The 10316-nt window shown below is 39.9% G+C and overlaps 1 non-coding gene across 1 annotated transcript; it reads left to right on the top strand.

The window, feature by feature from the left end:
- The first annotated feature begins 5404 nt into the window (after window positions 1-5404).
- On the top strand, window positions 5405-5511 carry LOC148296580 (small nucleolar RNA R71). The gene has a single exon (XR_015834170.1). It is a non-coding gene; the product is annotated as a small nucleolar RNA R71 (small nucleolar RNA).
- The last annotated feature ends 4805 nt before the right edge of the window (window positions 5512-10316 follow it).

The following is a 10316-nucleotide window of genomic DNA, read 5'->3' as shown; positions in this document are numbered from 1 at the left end:
TAAAATTGTGACAAGAGAACGAAAATTGAAAACACAAATGGATAAGAAAATTGAAATTGAAAACCTTCCCCCCAGACCTGAATTGAACATTGTCCTCAATGTGAAAGCATACAAAAGATGATTGAGAACAAACAAATGATAAAGGGAAAAGTTTAGAAGAAGGTTTAGGAAAAATAAAAAATAAAAAAAATGAATATATAAGCAACTCATGGATGACCAGTTAAGGGCCTCAGAAAACACAGCCAGGGGATCCGGGAAGGTTGGAGGGGTCACAATGGTCCCGCTTAAAACCCAAACTTCTTAGACACCGAAGGTGTTGCCTAAAGAACTCCTAGACACTGTATTGACGGAAGTGCTCACTAGAGTTACCATAAGTTAGCTCATATGAAAAATCTTTTTAAATTTTTAAATTTTTTTATTATTTTTTTTTAAATTTTTATAAAATAAAAAAAAAAAAACAGAAATTTAAAATAATAACAAGTAAAGAGAAAGGATTGAAATGCTCCCCCTTGATGCGATTAGGTCGATTGCTACCAAGCACCTTCTTCTTGAACACATGGGTTGCCTCCCAAGAAGCGCCTTAGTTACTGTCTTGGCAAGACATTGTGCAATCAGCTAAGTTGATGGTACGAAGGGAAGTTGATCTACCACATGGCCAGTTTGGATGCCAGCTGAAACTCCCTCATAGAATGGCTTTAAACGTTGTCCATTTACTTTGAAAGTCGAGCCATCTTTAGGGTTTTGAATCTCCACAGCTCCATAGGGAGAAACATTGACCACGGTGAATGGGCCTTGCCATCTAGACTTCAATTTTCCTGGAAAGAGACGCAAACGTGAGTTAAACAAAAGAACTGACATACCTTTGGAGAACTCTTTCCGTTGAATGTTTCTGTCATGGTAACTCTTGGTTCGTTCTTTGTAAAGCTTTGCATTCTCATAAGACTCATGTCTAATTTCTTCCAATTCATTCAGCTGAAACTTTCTTGCATGGCCTGCCTTGTCTAGATCAAAATTTAACTTCTTGATGGCCCAAAAAGCATTGTGTTCAAGCTCCATTGGCAGGTGACAAGCTTTCCCAAACACAAGACGATAAGGGCTCATTCCAATAGGAGTCTTATATGCTGTCCTATAAGCCCATAATGCATCATTGAGCTTGGCTGCCCAATCTTTCCTTGTATTGTTCACCACCTTCTCCAGGATGTGCTTAATTTCTCTATTGCTTATTTCCACTTGACCAGAAGTTTGCGGATGATATGGTGTAGAGACTCGATGGGTGATGTTGTACTTCTTCATGAGTGCTTCGAATGGCTTGTTACAGAAGTGGCTGCCTCCATCACTAATGACAGCCCTTGGAGTACCAAACCTTGTGAAAATATTATCCTTCAAGAACTTCAGCACCACCTTATAATCATTGGTTTTGGTGGCTATGGCTTCCACCCATTTAGACACATAATCAACAGCAACAAGTATGTAAGTATAACCAAAGGAAGATGGGAATGGTCCCATGAAATCAATACCCCACACATCGAAGAGCTCCACAACAAGTATGTTATTCAATGGCATTTCATTCCTGCGACTTATGTTCCCCATCCTTTGGCACCTATCACACTTAACACAAAAATTAAATGCATCTTTAAATAGAGTGGGCCAAAAGAAACCAGATTGCAGAATTTTAAGTGCTGTTTTCTTAGCTCCAAAGTGACCTCCACAGGCCAATTCGTGGCTATGCCTAAGTATGCTTTCTTGCTCTTCTTCTGGAACACATCTTCTGATGAGTTGATCCGGGCAATGCTTGAATAAGAAAGGTTCATCCCATACATAATGTTTCACCATGGAAAAGAACTTCTTCTTATCCTGAGAAGTTAGATCATTTCTAAGAACACCACAAGCAAGATAATTAACAAAATCAGCATACCATGGCTCTTTGACTTGGGCAGCATATAGTTGTTCATCAGGGAAAGTCTCATTCAAGGGTAGCACAGCTCCTCCTTTTTCTTCAACCACAATTCTGCTCAAATGATCAGCTACCACATTCTCACATCCCTTCTTATCTCGAATCTCCAAATCGAATTCTTGCAGCAAGAGAATCCATCTAATCAAGCGTGGTTTGGCATCCTTCTTAGTGAGCAAGTATCTAAGGGCTGCATGGTCAGAATAAACAATTACTTTAGAACCAACAAGGTAAGAACGAAATTTTTCTAAAGCAAAAACCACAGCAAGCAACTCCTTCTCTGTTGTGGAGTAGTTGATTTGAGCATCATTCAAGGTCCGGCTAGCATAATGAATCACATGGGGCAGCTTGTTCTTCTTTTGACCTAAAACTGCACCAATAGCAAAGTCAGAGGCATCACACATTATTTCAAATGGTAAAGACCAATCCGGAGCTATGATAATAGGGGCTGAAGTTAGCTCCCTCTTCAAGGTAGAAAAAGCTTCCATGCAAGCTTCATTAAACTCAAAAACAGCATCCTTAGCAAGGAGATTACACAATGGCCTTGTAATGCTTGAGAAATTTTTGATGAACCTTCTATAGAATCCAGCATGACCTAGAAAGCTTCTAATTCCTTTAACAGAGGTAGGGGGTGGAAGATTTGAGATGAGGTCGATCTTGGCTTTATCCACTTCGATTCCCTTGCTTGAAATCACATGGCCTAGTACAATGCCTTGTCTCACCATGAAGTGACACTTCTCCCAATTCAAAATCAGATTTGTTTCCTGGCATCTTTTAAGCACTAGAGACAAGTGGTGAAGACAATTATCAAAAGAGGAACCAAAAACTGAAAAATCATCCATAAATACCTCAATGAATCGTTCCACCATATCTGAAAAGATTGACATCATGCATCTTTGGAAAGTTGCTGGGGCATTGCATAAACCGAATGGCATCCTTCTATAAGCAAACGTACCAAATGGGCATGTGAATGTGGTTTTCTCTTGGTCTTCCGGAGCAATGGGAATTTGATTATAACCTGAAAAACCATCAAGAAAACAATAGTAAGCATGGCCAGATAAACGTTCAAGCATTTGATCAATAAAAGGTAAGGGGAAATGATCTTTTCTAGTGGATGTGTTCAACTTCCTGTAATCAATGCAAACTCTCCAACCAGTGACAGTTCGTGTAGGAACTAGCTCATTCTTCTCATTCTTCACAACGGTGATTCCGGACTTCTTTGGAACAACTTGCACAGGGCTCACCCACTTAGAATCTGAAATTGGGTAGATGATTCCTACATCGAGTAGCTTTAAAACTTCAGCTCTAACCACCTCTTTCATGTTGGGATTTAGCCTCCTTTGGGCATCACGAGATGGTTTGCTGTCTTCTTCCATTAAAATCCGGTGCATGCACATGCTTGGACTAATTCCTTTGATGTCTGCTATGGTCCACCCAATGGCTGTTTTATGCTCTTTTAGAACTTTAATTAAGCTCTCTTCTTCATGTGAGGAGAGACCTGCAGCAATTATAACAGGGAGAGTTTCGTTAGCACCCAAAAATGTATATTTAAGATTATTGGGAAGAGGTTTAAGTTCTAGCTTTGGTGGGATGACAATGGATGGCTCCAATTTCGTGGATGATGGTCCAAGAGGCTCGATTGGTGGCCTAAAGGATGGTGGGTATGGCGGAAACACTTCTAAGGCAGCCACCACTTCTTGGAACTCCGGTTCACAAAGATCTTCCTCTTCTTGTGTTAAGACAGCTTCTAGAGCATCATTAGACTTTCTCTGCAAAATTTTGGAAGAAACCTCATGATCCACAACATCAATTGAAAAGCAAGAATCAAGAGAGATAGAAGGTTGAGATAGAGCATTAAGCATTTTAAATTCAACAGTTTCACCCAAAACAGTCATGGAGAGAGTGCTATCTTTCACTTTGATGATTGTGTCTGCAGTGGCCATGAATGGCCTGCCTAGGAGAATGGGATCAACACGATCTCCATTTGGATTGTCTTCCATGTCCATCACTACAAAATCAGCAGGGAGAATTAGTGTATTAACTTGAACTAGAATATCTTCTACAATACCTTTTGGATATTTTATAGAATGATCAGCTAGTTCAAGTCGCATTGAAGTCTTCTTCATCCCTTCTAAGCCAAGCTCTTGATAAACTGAATATGGCAAAACATTGATGCTTGCTCCCAAGTCCAACATGGCTCTTCCAACCTTCTTGCCTCCAATGTTAATGGGAATGTCAAAGCTGCCAGGATCATCTAGTTTTGGTGGAAGCTTCCTTTGCAATACAGCACTTACATTCTGGTCGAGCTTTACTCCTTCATTTGGAGCAAAATTGAGCTTGTGAGTTTTCAAGTCCTTGATGAATTTTCCATATGCAGGAATCTGTTCAATAAGATCAAGCAAAGGCAAATTGATATTAACTTTACTCAAAATATCATAAATCTCTTTAAAAGCCTTATCTTGCTTTGCTTTCTTAAGACGGCCTGGAAATGGAATCTGTGGAACATATGGAGCGGGTGGCACGTATCTATCTTCTTGAAGATGTGGTGGCACAAATTTGTCATCCCTTTTATGCAATTGGAATTGATCGGATTTCTGAGAATCTGATTTGGCCTTAGGAGCAGATTGAGAAGTTTTGAGTTGTTCTCCTTCCGTGGCCATGGTCTCCTCCTCATCATTTTCTACAATCACAACATCATTTGAAAGATTAGAATCATTTTTATTATCAATGATCTTACCTGATCTGAGCACATGAATGGCCTTGGCTTCTGGGTTCTTTGGATTGATCTCAGTTTGGCTTGGCCATTTCCCAGGCACTCTTTGAGTTATTTCAGCAGCTATTTGGCCTAATTGGACTTCCAATTTGGAGATGGCAGCTTGTGTAGTTTGCTGAAAATTGGATTGGTTGATTGCCATCTGCTTCACTATATCTTCCAATGATGATGATGATTGTTGTGGCCTTTGGAATGAAGGGGGATTTGCTTGATTATGGGTATTTCTCCATGAAAAGTTTGGATGATTCCTCCAACCTGGATTATAACTTTGAGAGTATGGATCATTTCTTGGACCTTGGTTGTAGGAATTTACCAACTTAGCTTGCTCTTGCACAAATTCTGGATATCCAGCCCCAAGTGGACAAGCTGTGGTAGCATGGTCATGAGATTCACAAATGCTACACACTTCCTTCGGAGGGCTTCTTGAGTTTAATGCAAGAAGAGCATCTAGCTTTTGTTCCAGTTTTGAAATCTGCACACTAGAAGCATCATTAGAACCACTAATAACACGTTTACCTCTTGTATCCGTATGTTGGGTCTCCATTGCTATCTCCTCAAAGAGTTCGTACGTTTCTTCTGGAGTTTTGGTTTTAAAAGAACCACCTGCAAAATTGGTGACTATATTATGACTAGAAGGGGTTAGTCCTTTATAAAACATACGCATTTGAAGCTTCAATGGAATCCCATGATGAGGACATTGGTTGAGCAACCCATTGAATTTCTCCCATGCTTCACAAAACGATTCATCATCTTGCTGTGCAAATAACAAGATCTTGTCCCTAAGCATGTCGGTCTTTTGCGTGGAGAAGTATTTTTCCAGGAACTTCTTTTGAATGGCAGACCATGTAGTGAGTGAACCAGGCTTCAAAGAATTCAACCAATACTTCGCCTTATCCTTTAAAGTGTATGGAAACACTCTCATTCGAAGTTGATCTTCTGTCACACCTGTCAAGGGAAAAGAACTCACAACATTAAAAATATCCTTTATATGAGTCAATGGATCTTCATTAGGTAAACCATAAAAGGAAGGCAGCATATTAAGATGAGAAGATTTAAGCTCATAATTTCGAGCTACAGTGGGCAGCAAAATGCTTGAAGGAGATGCTGGAATTGTTGGGATATCAAGTTCTCCCATGAACTCAATGGCAGCCATCATTTCTTCTTCTTCTTGGTCTGAACTTGCTTCCGAATTTGAAAGTGAAGAACCGGGAAGTTCAGTGTGGAGAGCAAGACTTGTAAATGTAGCAAGAGCTTGCTCTTTTGCAGTTGACAACTCCCTTTCTAGACGATTCTGAATTTCAGAGGTCACTCGTCTGGGTTGCAATGATGGTCCTGCGTTCAAAGATCTAGAACGTTGGAACGAAGACCTCACTTGTTCAAGTAATGGATTTTTAGACATAAACTACCTGAAACAGAAAATTAGATTAATTAGAAACACTAAAAAGAATAGGGTAACCTTGGGCACATAACCAGGGAAGAACTTTCGTTCAGTCCCCGGCAACGGCGCCAAAATTTGTTGTTAATATTATGTTAACTCGCAATTGTACGGGGCAATTAGTAGTATAGCAAGACAAGTACGAGGTCGTACCCACGAAGACTGAGAAGTTAAAACTAGTTATGTACTTAGATTACCAAATTCAAGAAAGTAGGAGGTTATGTCTAAAACAGAATTTAAAACAAGAGTGGTTGTGATTGTTGAACAAAAGAAGCAAAATGAAATTGCAAACAAAAACAAGTAAACAAATGTAACAAAGAGTGGTTTTAAGAGTTGGAAAACAGATTTTGAGACTAGGGCATTCGAATCACCATAACAATTCAATTCTGGGTTATAAAGATTCAAGTAACAAGTCTAATTCAGATTCAAAGATTGATTCTAGCTAAAGTATGATTAGGCCATGGTGTTTGGTCCTAACCTTGTGTTCCTAATTCCCTAATTTGATCATTTGTTGTCTAACCTAAAATTAAGCATTAGGAACCCATTAAGCATAGAAGAACATTTTAAACAACCAAGTATGTATCTAATCCCTGTTGTCGAATGTCCATACATACTCTTCCTATTCATAGTTCAATTCGAATTAAAGCATGGTGTATACTCTTAATTCAAACCAAGATAGTTAACAAACAAGTTCTAATGGTGATCAATCATTCAAACAAGCATGTTAACTTATAAGCATAATGAATAAGAACATGAATCATGAATCAAACTTGAAACTCCAAACTTATAAACCCAGAATATTCATGTTAGGTTACATCGAAGCCCTAGTTATGGATTTAGCTACTCATAATGGAAAAGAGACTTGAACAGAAATGAGAAAACATAATGAATACAATAAGAGTAGAAAAACCCTTTTTCTGAAGTTCTTGTGGTGTCCAAGGCTTCTCCAAGTGCTTCTCCACTTCTAATGCTTCTCCAAGAGCTTCCCCACTTCTAGAAAGATGTATGAAGGATATGGAGGTGATTTGGGATGAGTTTGAGTGAGTGGTGATGGCTAAGGAAGATGAAATTCGTAGAGAAATGGAAGAGAGGTTTGCTGGAGTTGTTTTGGTGATTGTTGGAGTGTTTGGGATTTTGAGAGTGTTTGAGGATGGTTGGAGTGAATTGTGGGGGTTGTGAATCTCAGGATTTGTTGTGTCTTGAATGTGGAATGGATGTGGTATTTATAGGGAGAGGGGAGTGACAAATCTGAATTCAATATGGCTAATGCATACAACACTTGCATTATAAAAGATGAATTGGTTGATGCACTTCACTAATGCATACAACACTTGCATTATAAAATCTGAATTGGTTGATGCACTTCACCAATAGATCCCACCAGCAGCCCTAGCTCATCTTCATGTCACCATGACCAAGCATCCAACCAGCACATGCTGAGGTCAGCATAACCAGCAACTTCAAGGGCTTACAACTTGGGCTTCTCTTAATCAAATTAGGACTTTAAGCACTCGAAATTGAAGTTCAGAATGTCTTCTTTCCAGCCATATGTCATTTGGGCCAATCCAAGGTCGGAGGAGGAAGTTAAGGCCAAAACAAATTGCTAACTCATTTTGCGCGCTGATAAAATCCATCCTGAGCATGGCTCTGTGTTTGCTAGGTAACAGACTCCATATTTATCCAATGGGGCTGAATTTTGGATATGTTATAGTACACACCCATTGGAACAACTTTCATGAAGAATGCTGCCTCATCCGAGCTGTGTAGGTTGCTGAAACAAAGCTTGCAATATGACCTACGGAACTGGACTGGCAGGGGGCTGTAGCCAAAATGAGTTTGTCTTTTAAGCTCTTCTTCCATTCATCCAAATTAGGCCTTAACATGCTTGAATTGCATGAATTATGCTCTCTTGCTCTATTGGCCTACAAAACACACAAAGGGAGGGAAATAACTTAGAATTATAGGAACTAAGCAAAAGAAGTAAGTAAATTGGGCATGTATATGTATGAAATTATGAGCTTAACACCCAAGTTTTGGGCTCGATCCGAAATCAACAGGTGTGAGAAATTGGACAATTCAAGTTCAACTGCAGTTCGTTCCTAATTGGAGTGGTTGGTGTATTCCATACTTCTAGCAATTGGATTTCATTCAAAACTAACCAAATGACTCATTCCGAAATCAATAGTTGTTCCAAATTGGACAATTCAAGTTCAACAGCAGTTCGTTCCTAATTGGAGTGGTTGGTGTATTCCGTACTTCTAGCGATTGGATTTCACTCAAAACTAACCAAACGATTCCTCCGACCATATTATGATGTTGCCCAAGTTTTGGGCTCGATCCGAAATCAATAGGTGTGAGAAATTGGACAATTCAAGTTCAACGGCAGTTCGTTCCTAATTGGAGTGGTTGTGGTATTCCACACTTCTAGCGATTGGATTTCACTCAAAACTCCCGAAATGACTCCTCCCACCATATTATGATGTTGCCCAAGTTTTGGGCTCGATCCGAAATCAATAGGTGTGAGAAATTGGACAATTCAAGTTCAACGGCAGTTCGTTCCTAATTGGAGTGGTTGGTGTATTCCACACTTCTAGCGATTGGATTTCACTCAAAACTCACCAAATGACTCCTCCCACCATATTATAATCTTGCCCAAGTTTTGGGCTCGATCCGAAATCAATAGGTGTGAGAAATTGGACAATTCAAGTTGAACGGAAGTTCGTTCCTAATTGGAGAGGTTGGTGTATTCCACACTTCTAGCGATTGGATTTCACTCAAAACTCTCCAAATGACTCCTCCCACCATATTATGATGTTGCCCAAGTTTGGGGCTCGATCCGAAATCAATAGGTTTGAGAAATTGGACAATTCAAGTTCAACGACAGTTCGTTCCTAATTGGAGTGGTTGGTGTATTCCATACTTCTAGCGATTGGATTTCACTCAAACCTCACCAAATGACTCCTCCCACCATATTATGATCTTGCCCAAGTTTTGGGCTCGATCCGAAATCAATTGGTGTTCCAAATTGGACAATTCAAGTTCAACGGCAGTTCGTTCCTAATTGGAGTGGTTGGTGTATTCCATACTTCTGGCGATTGGATTTCTCTCAAAACTCACCAAATGACTCCTCCCACCATATTATGTTGTTGCCCATCTTTTGGGCTCGATCAGAAATCAATAGGTGTGAGAAATTGGACAATTCAAGTTCAACGGCAGTTCGTTTCTAATTGGAGTGGTTGGTGTATTCCATACTTCTAGCAATTGGATTTCACTCAAAACTCAACAAATAACTCCTCCCACCATATTATGATGTTGCCCAAGTTTTGGGCTCGATCCGAAATCAATAGTTGTTCCAAATTGGACAATTCAAGTTCAACAGCAGTTCGTTCCTAATTGGAGTGGTTGGTGTATTCCGTACTTCTAGCGATTGGATTTCACTCAAAACTAACCAAACGATTCCTCCGACCATATTATGATGTTGCCCAAGTTTTGGGCTCGATCCGAAATCAATAGGTGTGAGAAATTGGACAATTCAAGTTCAACGGCAGTTCGTTCCTAATTGGAGTGGTTGTGGTATTCCACACTTCTAGCGATTGGATTTCACTCAAAACTCCCGAAATGACTCCTCCCACCATATTATGATGTTGCCCAAGTTTTGGGCTCGATCCGAAATCAATAGGTGTGAGAAATTGGACAATTCAAGTTCAACGGCAGTTCGTTCCTAATTGGAGTGGTTGGTGTATTCCACACTTCTAGCGATTGGATTTCACTCAAAACTCACCAAATGACTCCTCCCACCATATTATAATCTTGCCCAAGTTTTGGGCTCGATCCGAAATCAATAGGTGTGAGAAATTGGACAATTCAAGTTGAACGGAAGTTCGTTCCTAATTGGAGAGGTTGGTGTATTCCACACTTCTAGCGATTGGATTTCACTCAAAACTCTCCAAATGACTCCTCCCACCATATTATGATGTTGCCCAAGTTTGGGGCTCGATCCGAAATCAATAGGTTTGAGAAATTGGACAATTCAAGTTCAACGGCAGTTCGTTCCTAATTGGAGTGGTTGGTGTATTCCATACTTCTAGCGATTGGATTTCACTCAAACCTCACCAAATGACTCCTCCCACCATATTATGATCTTGCCCAAGTTTTGG

Source organism: Prunus avium, chromosome 2 (assembly GCF_965620075.1).
Source record: "Prunus avium chromosome 2, drPruAviu1.hap1.1, whole genome shotgun sequence".
Taxonomy (NCBI): Eukaryota; Viridiplantae; Streptophyta; class Magnoliopsida; order Rosales; family Rosaceae; genus Prunus; species Prunus avium.
This window is presented reverse-complemented; position numbering and strand designations above follow the sequence as displayed.